Raw genomic sequence first — 13,398 nt, 5'->3', positions numbered from 1 at the left:
GCAGCCTTTTCAATAGTTGCAGGGGCAACAGTCTGGATGACTGACTGATCTGTAACTTTAACCAAAACAGGCTTGCTGTGCTGGTACTGCGAACGGCTGAAAGCAAGGGGAAACTACAGCCGTAATTTTTCCCGAGAGCATGCAGCTACACTGTAGGGTGAAATGATGATGCCTTCCTCTTGAGTAAATTATTCCGGAAGTAAAATAGCCCCCATTCGGATCTCTGGGCGAGGACTTCTAAGGAGGACGCCGTTATCAGGAGAAACAAAACTGGCGTTCTACGGATCGGAGCGTGGAATGTTAGATTCCTTAAACGGACAGGTAGGTCAGAAAATTTAAAAAGGGAAATGGATAGGTTAAAGGTAGATATAGTGGGAATTAGTGAAGTTCGGTGGCAGGACGCACAAGACTTTTGGTCAGGTGAATACAAATTATAAATACAAAATCCTATTGGGGTAACGAAGGAGTAGGTTCAATAATGAATAGGAAAATAGGAATGCGGGTAAGCTACTACAAACAGCATAGTGAACGCATTATTGTGGCCAAGATAGATACGAAGCCCACTCCTACCACAGTAGTACAAGTTTATATGCCAACTGGCTCGCAGATGGCGAAGAAATTGAAGAAATGTATGATGCGATCATTCAGATGTGAGGGAAGACGAAATTTTAATAGTCATGGGGGACTGAAATTCGAGAGTAGGAAAACGAAGAGAAGGAAAAGTAGTAGGTGAATACAGAATGGGGGTAAGGAGTGAAAGAGGATGCCAGCTGGTAGACTTTTGCGTAGAGCATAACTTACTCATAGCTAACACTTGGTTTAAGAATCATGAAAGAAGGTTGTATACATGGAAGAGGCCTGGAGACACTGGGAGGTTTCAGATACGTTATATAATGGTAAGACAGAGATTTAGGTACCAAGTTTTAAACTGTAAGACATTTCCAGGAGCAGATATGAACTCTGACCACAATCTATTGGTTACGAACTGTAGATGAAAACTGAAGAAACTGCGAAAAGGTAGGAATTTAAGAAGCTGTGACCTGGATAAACTGTAAGAACTAGAGGCTGTAGGGAGTTTCAGAGAGAGCGTTAGGGAACGATTGACAAGAACAGGGGAATGAAATAGAGTAGATGAAGAATGTGTAGTTTTAAGAGATGAAATAGTGAAGGTAGCAGAGGATAAAATAGGTAAAAATACGAGGGCTAGTAGAAATCCTTGGGTAACAGAAGAGATATTGAATTTAATTGATGAAAGCAGAAAATATAAAAATGCAGTAAATGAAGCAAGCAAAGAGGAATAAGAAATTCTCAAAAATGAGATCGACGGAAAGTTCAAAATGGCTAAGCAGGGATGGCTGGAGGAGAAATGTAAGGTTGCAGAGGCGTGTATCACTAGGGGTAAGACAGATACTGCCTAGAGGAAAATTAGAGAGACCTTTCGGGAAAAGAGAACCACTTGTATGAATATCAAGAGTTCAAATGGAAAACCAGTTCCAACCAAAGAAGGGAAAGCAGAAAGGTGGAAGGAGCATATAGAGGGTCTATACAAGGGCGATGTACTTGACAGCAATATTATGGAAATAAGAGAGGACGTAGATGAAGATGAAATGGGAGATACGATAGTGGGTGACGGGTTTGACAGAGCACTGGAAGATCTGAGTAGAAACAAGGCCCCAGGAGTAGACAACATTCCATTTGACCTACTGTTAACCTTTGGAGAGCCAGCCCTTCCAAAACTCTACCGTCTGGCGGGTAAGATGTATGAGATGTAATAAATCCAACCCCAAAGAAAACAGGTATTGACAGGTGTGAAAATTACCGAACTATCAGTTTAATAAGTCACGGCTGCAAAATACTAACACGAATTCCTTACAAACGAATGGAAAAACTGGTAGAACCCGACCTTGGTGAAGATCAGTTTGGATTCAGTAGAAATGTTGGAACACTTGAGGTAATACTGACACTACGACTTGTCTTAGAAGATAGATTAAGGAAAGGCAAACCTACATTTCTAGCATTTGTAGATTTAGAGAAAGCTTTTGACAATGTTGACCGGAATACTCTCTTTCAGATTCTGAAGGTGGCAGGGGTCAAACACATTGAACGAAAGGCTATTTATTTGTGCAGATAGCAGATGGCAGTTATAAGCAGGGAAGCAGCGGTTGGGAAGAGAGTGCCACGGGGTGTAACCTATCCCCGATCTTATTCAGTTTGTATATTGAGCAAGCAATAAAGGAAGCAAAAGAAATATTTGGGGTAGGAATCAAAATCCAAGGAGAAGAAATAAAAGCTTTGATGTTTGTCGATGACACTGTAATTCTCTCAGTGATAGCAGATGACTTGGAAGAGCAGTTGAACGGAATGGACAGTGTCTTGAAAGGAAGATATAAGATGAACATCAACGAAAGCAAATTGTGGAAAATGGAATGTAGTCGAATTAAATCAGGCTATGCTGAGCGAATTAGATTAGGAAATGACACACTTAAAGTAGAAGATGAGTTTTGCTATTTGGGGAGCAAAACAACTTATGAGGGAGGACGTAAAATGTAGAATGGTAGTGGCAAGGAAAGTGTTTCTGAAGAAGAGAAATTTGTTAACAGCTAGAATAGATTTAAGTGTCAAGAAGTCTTTTCTGAAATTATTTGTATGGAGTACAGCCACGGATGGAAGTGAAACATGGACGATGGATGGTTTAGACAAAAGAGAATAGAGGATTTGAAATGTGGTGCTGCAGAAGATGGATAGATAACGTAACTATTGGAAAGGTAATGAATAGAAATGGAAAGAAGAGGGATCGGTTGGTAGGACACGTTCTGAGGCATCAAGGGATCACCAAATTAGTATTGGAGGACAACGTGGATGGTAAAAGTCATAGAGGGAGACAAATGAATACACTACGCAGATTCAGAAGGATGTAGGTTGCAGTAGGTACTTGGAGATGAAGAAGGACAGGGTAGCATGAAGAGCTGCATCAAACAAGAGTCTGGACTGAAGACCAAAACAACAACACATGTAAGAGTTGGTGGGGTGGTTACAAGCGACTGTGAATTCCACCTATATTAGTTCTCTCAGTTTCGGCTCGTGTTGGTGATGGACTCACTTCCAGTTTCGTTGAAAAGCACGCTTGTTTCATATGTCGATGACAGTTTGATGACTATGATCCTTTGTTCGAAGTTGAAGCCGCCGCCACACGGTTCTTTCTTCCTGTCGCTCCTCGGACGACATTGCAACATTATTTTGTATAACTACAAGTAGATTTGGGCAATTATTAACGTCGTAGTAATCAGATTAGATGCACTAAAATGAACTGAATAGATCAGAAATGGAGATGAAATGACAGAAGATGCGATCACACGAAATTATATCAGTGAAATCCCGTCAGAAATGCTGTTCCATCAGTGTAGTGAAGATGTCGTAGTTAATGGAAATTATCGCCAAAACTGGCCCAGGCAAAGAAAGTTTGAGCCAGAGCTAGAGGCGTGGCCGGATAAACTACAGGACTGACGGAAACGCTGGCTGCAGTTTTAAGTAGATACGACGCATTCATCTCAAGAAACTTCATCGCCGTTATGTTTCTCTTGCTGTGTACTCTTCATATGATGTACTTTTTTTGTTATAATGTAAAACTATTCTTTATAAGATGGATGATTTGTTCCCGTCCGTATGTAGCTATTTCACGTGCTATGCCCTCTGAACAGCCTTAGCCATCCAATTGAGAGCTATTTAGAGCAAACTTTGAGCCATACTACAACATGCGATTTTTAACGTTTTTAAAGCATTGCAAGAGGTGAAAAAGGGACAACTGAAAAAATTCTAGGACCAACTAACGTTTGATCACAGGCCTTCCGATGTATAGTCGAACGTATTCACTGAGAAATGTGTTTAAATTATGCGGTACTAAAATGTCACAAACGGTTAATCCATTGATTTGTTTCCGGGTGTCAACGTGTTTACTAGTAGCGGAATGTATCAGTGTATACACGGTAGACATAAAATTCCGTAAAACGCACGTGACAGGTGTGTGTGTACGTGGTTTTAAACGTAGGAGACAAATTATTTGATATGTAGATGCTTCTGTTTGTATGTGATTTGGTTCCATATAGGGTGTGTACACCTAACGTGGCAATCGGCGGATCGAGGGAATAACTCCCGCCTCCCTGTCGTAGGGCTGGTACATTACGTCCCTGCTCAGCAAGGAATATAACAAAGGCGCCCGGCGAGAGAAACATTCCCAGTCGTCTTTCGGTGCTGTGACATCAGCCGCAGGACAGTGGTGGATCTTTATTTATTCTCAAACGGAAATCGTGTTGTCCACCAAAGGAAAATGAGCAAGGGTGAATGTAATTGCGCAGCGGCACAATGCATTAATATTAATAGACGGACGACAAATGTTATTTACATAATTTTCCCAAAATGAACACTTGCAACTTCAATGAATAGTTCGATGCGACGAAGGAACTATTTCTTGGGCTAAAGAAAAAATAATATCATTATCAAATATGGGAGTATAACGTAGCGGTTAAGACACATTCCTGACATGTTGATGGTTGTAGGTTTGAATCCCATCAGATGCTTTTTTTCATTTTTATTTGTATTCAGTTAATTGGCAGAAATTTAATTTTTTTTATTTTCAGTATTTTTCTGAATCAATTTAATCATTGTAACTTCTTCTTTACTGTCTTTTCTCCTTCCTATCATTCCTCTTACAATTACAATCTGTATACATGCTATTTTAATTATTTTGCGTAGCTATCATAACATGTAAACATTTAAAAATACTGATCTGTCAGTTACAATGAAATACTCTACTTAAACTGGCTGTGAAATAGTGTGAATATGTATTTCTCGTTGCAAGGTGTACATTTTTTGAAATATAATCGTCGTAAAAACATGTGAGACGTAAATTCTTGTTGCGCTATGGACAAAATAACACAGGTGAAGATTTAAACTAAAGAATGAATTATAAATATAACGAGATTCAAGCAACAGGAGGAATATAAATAATGAATATAATAACATTGACGAAAATATAAAATGATACAACAAGAGAAACTAAATCAAAGTTAATACTTAAAGAGAACTAAAATCTCATAGACAAAAATTCCAAAGGAAAACAGAGCAAATAAAAAAGTTGTTATGATGCTTAAAATTGTACAGCAAAGGATCATAAATAAAAAAAACTTACATTGAAACAATTAATAGCATGAAAATAAGGATCAAAGTTATTTTGATACAGATTCCAAAATAAATAAATTGAAATCACCTGATAAAATACGAACCCACAACCTTCAGCACACAAGGAATGAATCATAACCAATACGCTACACGACTACTCAGTGTAAATTATGTCGACCAATTACAAGTATGAAAAATGCTAGAAACTGTGAAAGTTCAAGAAAATTTATTAACAGACGTGGTAGAAGTGTGCGATGATTCCGGAATATGGGATGTTCTTCCAAAACAGATGACAGACGTTGCAGGCTATACTGAATTTAGATCCCAAAGTATTAACAAATAATTGGGCTCACCTGCAGCAAAAACTGAACTTTGCACAGCCATTATCAATTATTTCTCGTGAGGGTTATCTCTGTCCAGCATGAAAAAATAAAGTATTATACTTTGAAGCAGAATTTGCAGCTTTTCACGGGAGCAGGGCGTGGCGTGCAAACGAAAAAAAGGCGTAAAATATCTGTGGCCCATTTTGAAACAAAAGTTTTGTGAGATTCATGACCCAGTTATTGCTCTTTACGTAAGAACAAGAACATATATAAGAATTAGGTATCTAAATCAAGAAGCTAATTGGAAGCCATGAAGAAATGTGGCAAAAGGAAGAGAAACCTGACTGTTGGTTTTTCATTTGGTAAGTGCCAATAGAAATCTGGAAAGGCACACATTAACATCTGCTTCTTCGTAACATCTGCTTCGCCGTAAGTACAGTCCTTTCTTGTAAATTTATTTGTAACTCCAAACTTTCCCTTACCTTTCTTTTTCAACCTCTAACCGACCAAGGTGGCTCAGTGGTTAGCACACTTGACTCGCATTCGGAAGGACGACGGTTCAAACTCGCGTCCGGCCCTTCGCAATGAGGTTTTCCGTGGTTTCCCTAAATCGCTACAGGAAAATGCCGTGATGATTCCTTTGAAAGGGCACTGTCGATTTCGTTCCCCATCCTCGACACAATCTGAACTTGTGCTCTGTCTCTAATGATCTCGAAGTCGACGGGACGTTAAGCTCAATCTTCCTTCCTTCCAATTTTTTTCATGAAAATATTGATAAGTACAATATATTTAGCATTATTTCGCTTTTATTTGCAGTGTAAGTATCGTTACAAAAAAAATCCGGCTCTACAATGCACGGGTTACTGTGTGCCACTCTTTCCGCTGCGAAAATCGCCGCTGGAAACTACTCTAACATAAATGGCTCATGGTTCACCCGACCCTCACAAACTTTTTTTTTTCTTTCCAAACGCTTTGCCATCTTGTCACTTTCATTTCTGGCCGAGTCCTGCATATACTATTAATCTGGACGAAATTGATGGTGACGAGTAGGCGCGATCCCCTCTTTAGTGCAATGATAGTAAGCGATGGAAAAGAAGAGCAAGGGCCTTGAGAGCAACTGGACAGAATATTCTACTCTATTGGGTTCTTGTAGGGGTAAAGGCGCCTCATCAGCCGCTGGCACTTCGAGAGGGTAGCTTTGCAAAGTCTACACTCTATGTTGGTGACAGTGTCCCGGGTCTTTCATCCCTGTAGACTCGAGGACGCAGTCACGTACCACCTGTTGCCGACGCCGCGGGTGAGACGGTAGCACAACGCCTCGCTGTTACCATGTTCTTCTTGGTGCACCGCTGTCCCGTTTGGGAAGCAGTTACCCATTGTTTACTTAAAACTCTTTCCGCTGCCGGTACCAACTGGTAACTCAATATAATTAGTAAATCTGGCGTTACCTAAGCAGAATTCTCAGGGAGTGTCTTGGCTTCCAAGAGCAAACTTCGTGGCAGATGACAACCGTGAACAGGACAGAGACTCGAACGTGTGACAGTTGCCTTTCGCAGATAGGTGCTCTACCGACTGAGCTATCCAAGCACAACACACGACGCGCCATCGCAGTCTCGATTCGGCCAGTATGTCTTCTCCAGTTTTCTAAACTTCACGTACTTTCTCGTACATACATTGCGGGACCGTTATTTCTGGAAGAAAGAATGTACCGGAGAAATCGTTTAGCTGTAGTTTTAATCTGCCAGGAAGTTTCAGATCAGGGAGCACTCTGCTGCAAGGTTAAAATTCAGGCGGAAACAAATCGATAGTACGTGGCTAAGCCATTCTTTCTTCCAGTAGTGCTAGTCCAGCGAGGTATGCAACAGAACATGTGCGGAAGTCTCAAGATAGGAGGAGAGGCCCTGGGGGTGGGTCGTGAATCGTGTCTGGGCAGCTCAGTCGGTAGAGCACTTGCCCATGAAAGGTTACGGTCACACGTTCAAGGCTAGGCGCTGTACACAGTTTTCATCTGCTAGGAAGATTCAAAACAGCTCACACTCCGCTGCAGTCAAGTTCAAAACCATCCCACCACCTAAAACTTGGTTCAAATGGCTCTGAGCACTGTGCGACTTAACTTCTGAGGTCATCAGTCGCCTAGAACTTAGAACTAATTAAACCTAACTAACCTAAGGACATCACACACATCAATGCCCGAGGCAGGATTCGAACCTGCGACCGTAGCGGTCGCTCGGCTCCAGACTGTAACGCCTAGAGCCGCACGGCCACTCCGTCCGGCCACCTGAAACTGCCACGTTTAAAAGTCCGCATGATACTGATGTAAGAAGCACTATGTACCGTAAGTCTGCAACTGGAAATTCATTCTGGCCGTAAGTATTTGTTTCCCTGCTGGTCACACAATTATATACAATTCATCACTTTGTGTAAGCCTAGTTGCAGCATTTCGAACTCAGCAACGTTAATGTTTCGCTGCCGACGTCCCACATTTCCAAATAACATTTGCATTGTTTTCCACCAGGATTGTGTGCTAACTGTAGCTTATTTTAAGACTTGTAGCATCCTGCCTGGTGACGACTTCGGTGAATTAATTGAACCCTTTAAGCATAAACTAACTACCATAAAAATAGCTAATCCTATTGATTCATGTCTCAGTGTGCGTTTTGTTGAATCAGATTTGTAGACACATCATTTTGGTGCCATTTTTTGGACCTGAGATATCACAAACGATAAGAAGGGGAGCATTCAACTAACAACTGAAGTCACAACACGATGTATAAGTAGACAAAATAATCCGGACTGAAACCTTCATTTCTTAGTATAGTGTCTGCTATTTTGAAAGTTTCTAGCAGACTAAAACTGTATGCTGGATCAGGATTTGAACCGGAAACCTTGCCTTGTGCAGGTATTGCTTTTACCGACGTTTGTCCATTTTTAATTTTTTTTTCCGTATGGGTCTATCTTCCGTTGTAGCCTGCCTCACCGCAAATACTTTCCATGGCTAGCTCCTCACGTTATTTTCCTCAACATTTTGTTAAAGCGTAACTTGCAATACATTTCTTCAACGTAACGTAAGAATCACGGTTCCTCTTCGAAGCAACAACAGGAAAATAACGTCTTCTGAAAACGCAAATATGATATTTGTTCCAAAATAAACAGGAAGCCTCTTCCAAAGCAAATAAAATTCATAAAACAAGCAACATTCGCCTTTTATAAGAAACAAATTTCCCCTTCTAAAATCAAACAAGACCCCTCTTCTGGAGTGATCATTGCTCCTCTTCTGAAACGAACATTCATCCTGTTCTGTAACAAAGATGCCTGTCTTTTAAAACAAACAGGGCTTATCTTCTTTGTCTAAAGCAAAGGAGTCTCCTCTTTTACATCAGAGCTTCTTTTCTAACGTAACTCTCTTCTGACAGACATAAGACTCCTCTTCTACAACAGCAAACATTTTTCTCTTAAGACAACAGAGCTCTTCTTTTAGAATAAATTTCTTCTTTGAGAACGTACAGACTAACAAACACCTCTTCTCAAACAAACCGTTCTTCTTGTGGAACAAACAAAAGTATCTCATCTTTCAACACCAACAGAGCCGTTTCTTCTAAAACAAAGCATTTTTTCCTAAAACGTACAGGGCTCCCTTTCTAGATACACCATACTTCTACCTCTGAGTACGCAGCTCGTGGTCTTGCGGTAGCGTTCTCGCGTCCCGCTATCGGGGTCCCGCGTTCGATTCCCGGCGGGGTCAGATATTTTCTCTGCCTCGAGGTGACTGGGTGTTGTTGTGTCGTCTTCATCATCATCATTCGTCCCCATTACGGTCGGAGGAAGGCAACGGCAAACCACCTCCTCTAGGACCTAGCCAAGTCCAGCGGTGCGGGTCTCCCGCATCGTCCCCTACGCTCCTCGGAGTATGGGACCTCATCATCTTCATCTGTTTCTGAGCTATAAAAGTATGACTCAAGATCCGTCCTCACTGCTTGAATTCTGTTCAACTTTCCAAATCTTACGTAAGTCATCCCGTTCACTTGCAGGACTAACAGTCCCATGAGAAAGCAAACTGGCGGAGAAGTGGCTTAGGTCCCAACTTTGGGGCTTGTCGGAAGTTTGGAAAGTAGCGGAGAGCTACTGGTAGCCGTGAAACTGTGAGGGCGAACTGTAGGTCGCGTCTGGTTAACTTACATGGTAAGGGCATTGCCTGCGGGAGGCACGATCCTGGGTTATGTTCCTAGTTCGGCATACAGTTTAATCCAGAGTGGGCGTCTTAGGCACAACGTTTCTCGTGATTCATTCTGGCTGGAATGGACGCTAATGTCGGTAATCTGCAAATGCAGAGTCTGTGTTTTGCAACTATTCAACCAAGTATTTGCATTTCTTGTGGGTTTGTCACAATTTCAGACGAGCAGATAATGTACGTACAGTTAATGACATGGAATCAGAAAAGGAAACCCAGATGCTCTAATACTAGTTATGTTTGCAGAAGAGATTACACGTAGAATTGGTTTTCCCACTTTTATTCACAACAAAGATTCTTATCACCTTACTTTTCCCACCAAAATACGTTCCGGCACATTTGTGGCAGCATCACTGGAGCCTTATTTCACTGAAATTTTAAAATACTTTTGATAAGATTTGTGAATAAAAATTATACTTAAAACATTTGTTATTGTCTTTTACCTTAATTAGTGATTGATTATTACCCTTATGAACAGATCGGATAATTAGTCATCTACAACAACACGTATTTTTTTGTGCAGGTAGTAACGAAAATTACTTTTTTCGCTGCAATTTCGTCGCTCGAATTTCACAACAGTAATTCGCGAGTATCTGCAGTTCGTTTTAGAGTTCTTGTCATGTATGTGTGCCTCCCGTGAAGATGGAGACGCAAAGCCAACGCATATGATGTTTTTAGTAACAGCATGATGTCATACCAAGTTGTTAAAGCTATGTTTAGGTTATTAACAAATTTCACAAAGGCTGCCTACATCTGGTTTTTCAGTGTGACGAAAAGTACGTAAAACTATAAACACATGTGGCCAGTTTCAAGAACGAGTATCTTTCTGCTCTTTTATTCGATTGCCTTTTATTTTCATGTTTCATCCAGTACAGTTAACGCCTCCATTTTTTATACAATTTTGTTAATAACCATTTACATAAGTGATCAATCAAAGCACATCAAATAGAAAATCGTCGATGCTCATCTACTAGGAAGAGTAGGTCAGATTCTAGGAAACCCATGCTGCCTTTATACTACGTGTAACTGTGAATCTTTTATAATATTACCACATTTGCATACAAACTTTTAATTAACTCATATGAATTTGTTATACACGTAAATGAACGGGAAGTAGATCGTAGTGGTGTTTACTGAATTGTCAGCTTTCATTTGACATTTCATTTGATCAGGTCCCTCCAGCAGTTCAGCTGTCATTGATTTGTCAGCTATCATAATTAAAACAATTTTAATTTGCTTAATATTTATTCGAAAATAATGCTTAAAATTGCAATGAACTCGTCCCATTGCCACGATTTTTATGGAGTGCTTGGTTTTAATACAATATTATCATAACATGTCAAATAAGTAAGAACTTAGCAAACCACTTCCGCCTTCACAACCTGTTTCTTAGCACAATAAATATCACACAAAGCGAGTATACCTGCAACAGAGTAAAATAACAATGCAAATTCTGTAAAGTAAGGGATAATTACCCAGCAGGTATTCAGCATCACGTATACTTTCAAATAAAATGCAAAATTCCATTTCCATCGCCTATCAAACAGTTATCCGTGCTAATCGTGTCAACATGAACCATTAACTTCTTTTCAGTATGATGGTGAGAACTTGTGAACGTATTGTTTATTTCTGTCAGCACAGATCAGATCCCAGTTTGTCAGTTATTTTATTAAATATATTACAATACTTGTATTTGCAGTAGATACATTCTTTTACTTTCTTCCATTTAGGTAAGTTTAATATTGAATGCTTTCATCTTTACGGATGAGTAGGAAATTGTTTTAGATAATGCATCGAAGTGTAATTCACAATGCGGATGTGTATTATTTTCACTTTGTAATAATCAACAGAGAGAGATCACAAACCAATTTATACCACTCATAAGAACATACTGGTTGAGTCACTTTAACTCGCAACGCCTAACTCATGACTTAAAATAGGCACCACACATGCCGTCCATATTTCGTGTATCCCTAGGCATGTTTAGCGCGGTGTAGTTTAAAGCCGGTCCTTTTTGCTACATTTTGTGGGCAGATTTTTATTTTACACGCCAAATCCATTAGTTTCTGACCACACTATCCACTTCAGGTTAACGTGATCGCCTCCCCATTGGCAGTTCCGTGCCGCAGATCCGAACAGGGACTAACCCAGTATGTTTTGCCAATGGAGAGATCAACATGAAACTTTTTCAACTAAAAGCCACACGTAGTGTGGATAGCCCTTGTGTGCCTTTAAATCATTGGTTCCCATTCCGTTCTGCATCCTCATGCCGTTGATCATTGCTGATTCTTCAGCCATTCAGGGACATTTTTTCCACAACAGGGGCAAAAGAGAGCCCCGAACCTCTTCCGCCTCCTCCGCCCTCTTTTGCAAAGCAGTTGGCAAAACCAGGGTGACTTCTTATGCCGGCAGTCTTCGGCCCCCGTTGCTGATGATTTTCATTCAAAAATATAAGTAGTGATTGGGTTCACGTCCAGGACTCCGGGCGTATTGATAACTGGTCAAAGATGCTACCTCTAGACCACAGGTTTTGCTGTCTGGCTTCTTTAACAGTCTCTTATTGCCTCTCCGCTATCTGGATCGTATTATCTTCTTGGCCAGTAATGACATATCTCGTAAATACCACGTGTCTTTTCTGGGTGATAACTGGAGATACAGGGGTACAGTTCGGTCTCTTTACGAAAACAGGGATCCTTAGCGTGAGAGGGAAATCCAGGCAATGCGGAAATCCCTTATCACCGAAGCTGGCCATTATGCTTCCACTTGTTTTCTTGTTGGAAGTAATTTCTGTCTGAACGGCTAGATAAAAGTGTCCCTTGTCTAGACTTACTTCGTACAAGGATATACTGAAATGGATGAATACTTTTTCCACTATTATAGGCCATTTGTCGCACACTAAATGCCGTAACTTATTTTGCACTCGTTCTATTGTAAGTTTCCGTTTGCCAAAGTAGTTTTTATTCTCCCCTGAGATCTAAGTATACTTTATTATAAATGGTATTCATTCGAGTCTCCACTAACAGCGTGGGCTTCCAAATCCGCAAGTGCGGTGCATAAACTTACCTTGTAATTGTTTCTTGTCCATGGTTGCTCCTCTGTGGCCTCCTATGTTGAGTGGGGTGGTTTTATTAACCTTATAAAAAACGAATAAAAAATTTGGATAGGTGTGTTGCTTATTGTACTGGGTAAAAACAATAGCACAGATTGATGCGCTGAAATAGCTTTCTGGTCAGTGGGTCAGACTTAGGTAACTGAAATGATTCGAAATACTGCTCAATAAAACTTATGTGTTCCGATGAGATACCAGAAAAGGGTTGGCTAATCGATTTCAGAGGTCTGCTTCGTCCACCTAAACAGACGAACAAGAGACGACAGTGAGCTCTCATTACAGTTAGTTACAAGTTCTGAACCTTTTTTGGTAATATATAATAACGTGATTCTAGATGTATCGCGCAGCTCAATATCGAAATTTCCCGTCATTGTCCCAAACGTACAAGGAAACTGTTGCCGAATGGCATCAACGCATACATCAGTTCAAAAAATGGTTCAAATGGATCTGAGCACTATGGGACTCAACTGCTGTGGTCATAAGTCCCCTAGAACGTACAACTACTTAAACCTAACTAACCTAAGGACATCACACACATCCATGCCCGAGGCAGGATTCGAACC

This window comes from Schistocerca americana, chromosome 2 (assembly GCF_021461395.2).
Source record: "Schistocerca americana isolate TAMUIC-IGC-003095 chromosome 2, iqSchAmer2.1, whole genome shotgun sequence".
NCBI classification, from domain to species: domain Eukaryota; kingdom Metazoa; phylum Arthropoda; class Insecta; order Orthoptera; family Acrididae; genus Schistocerca; species Schistocerca americana.
This window is presented reverse-complemented; position numbering follows the sequence as displayed.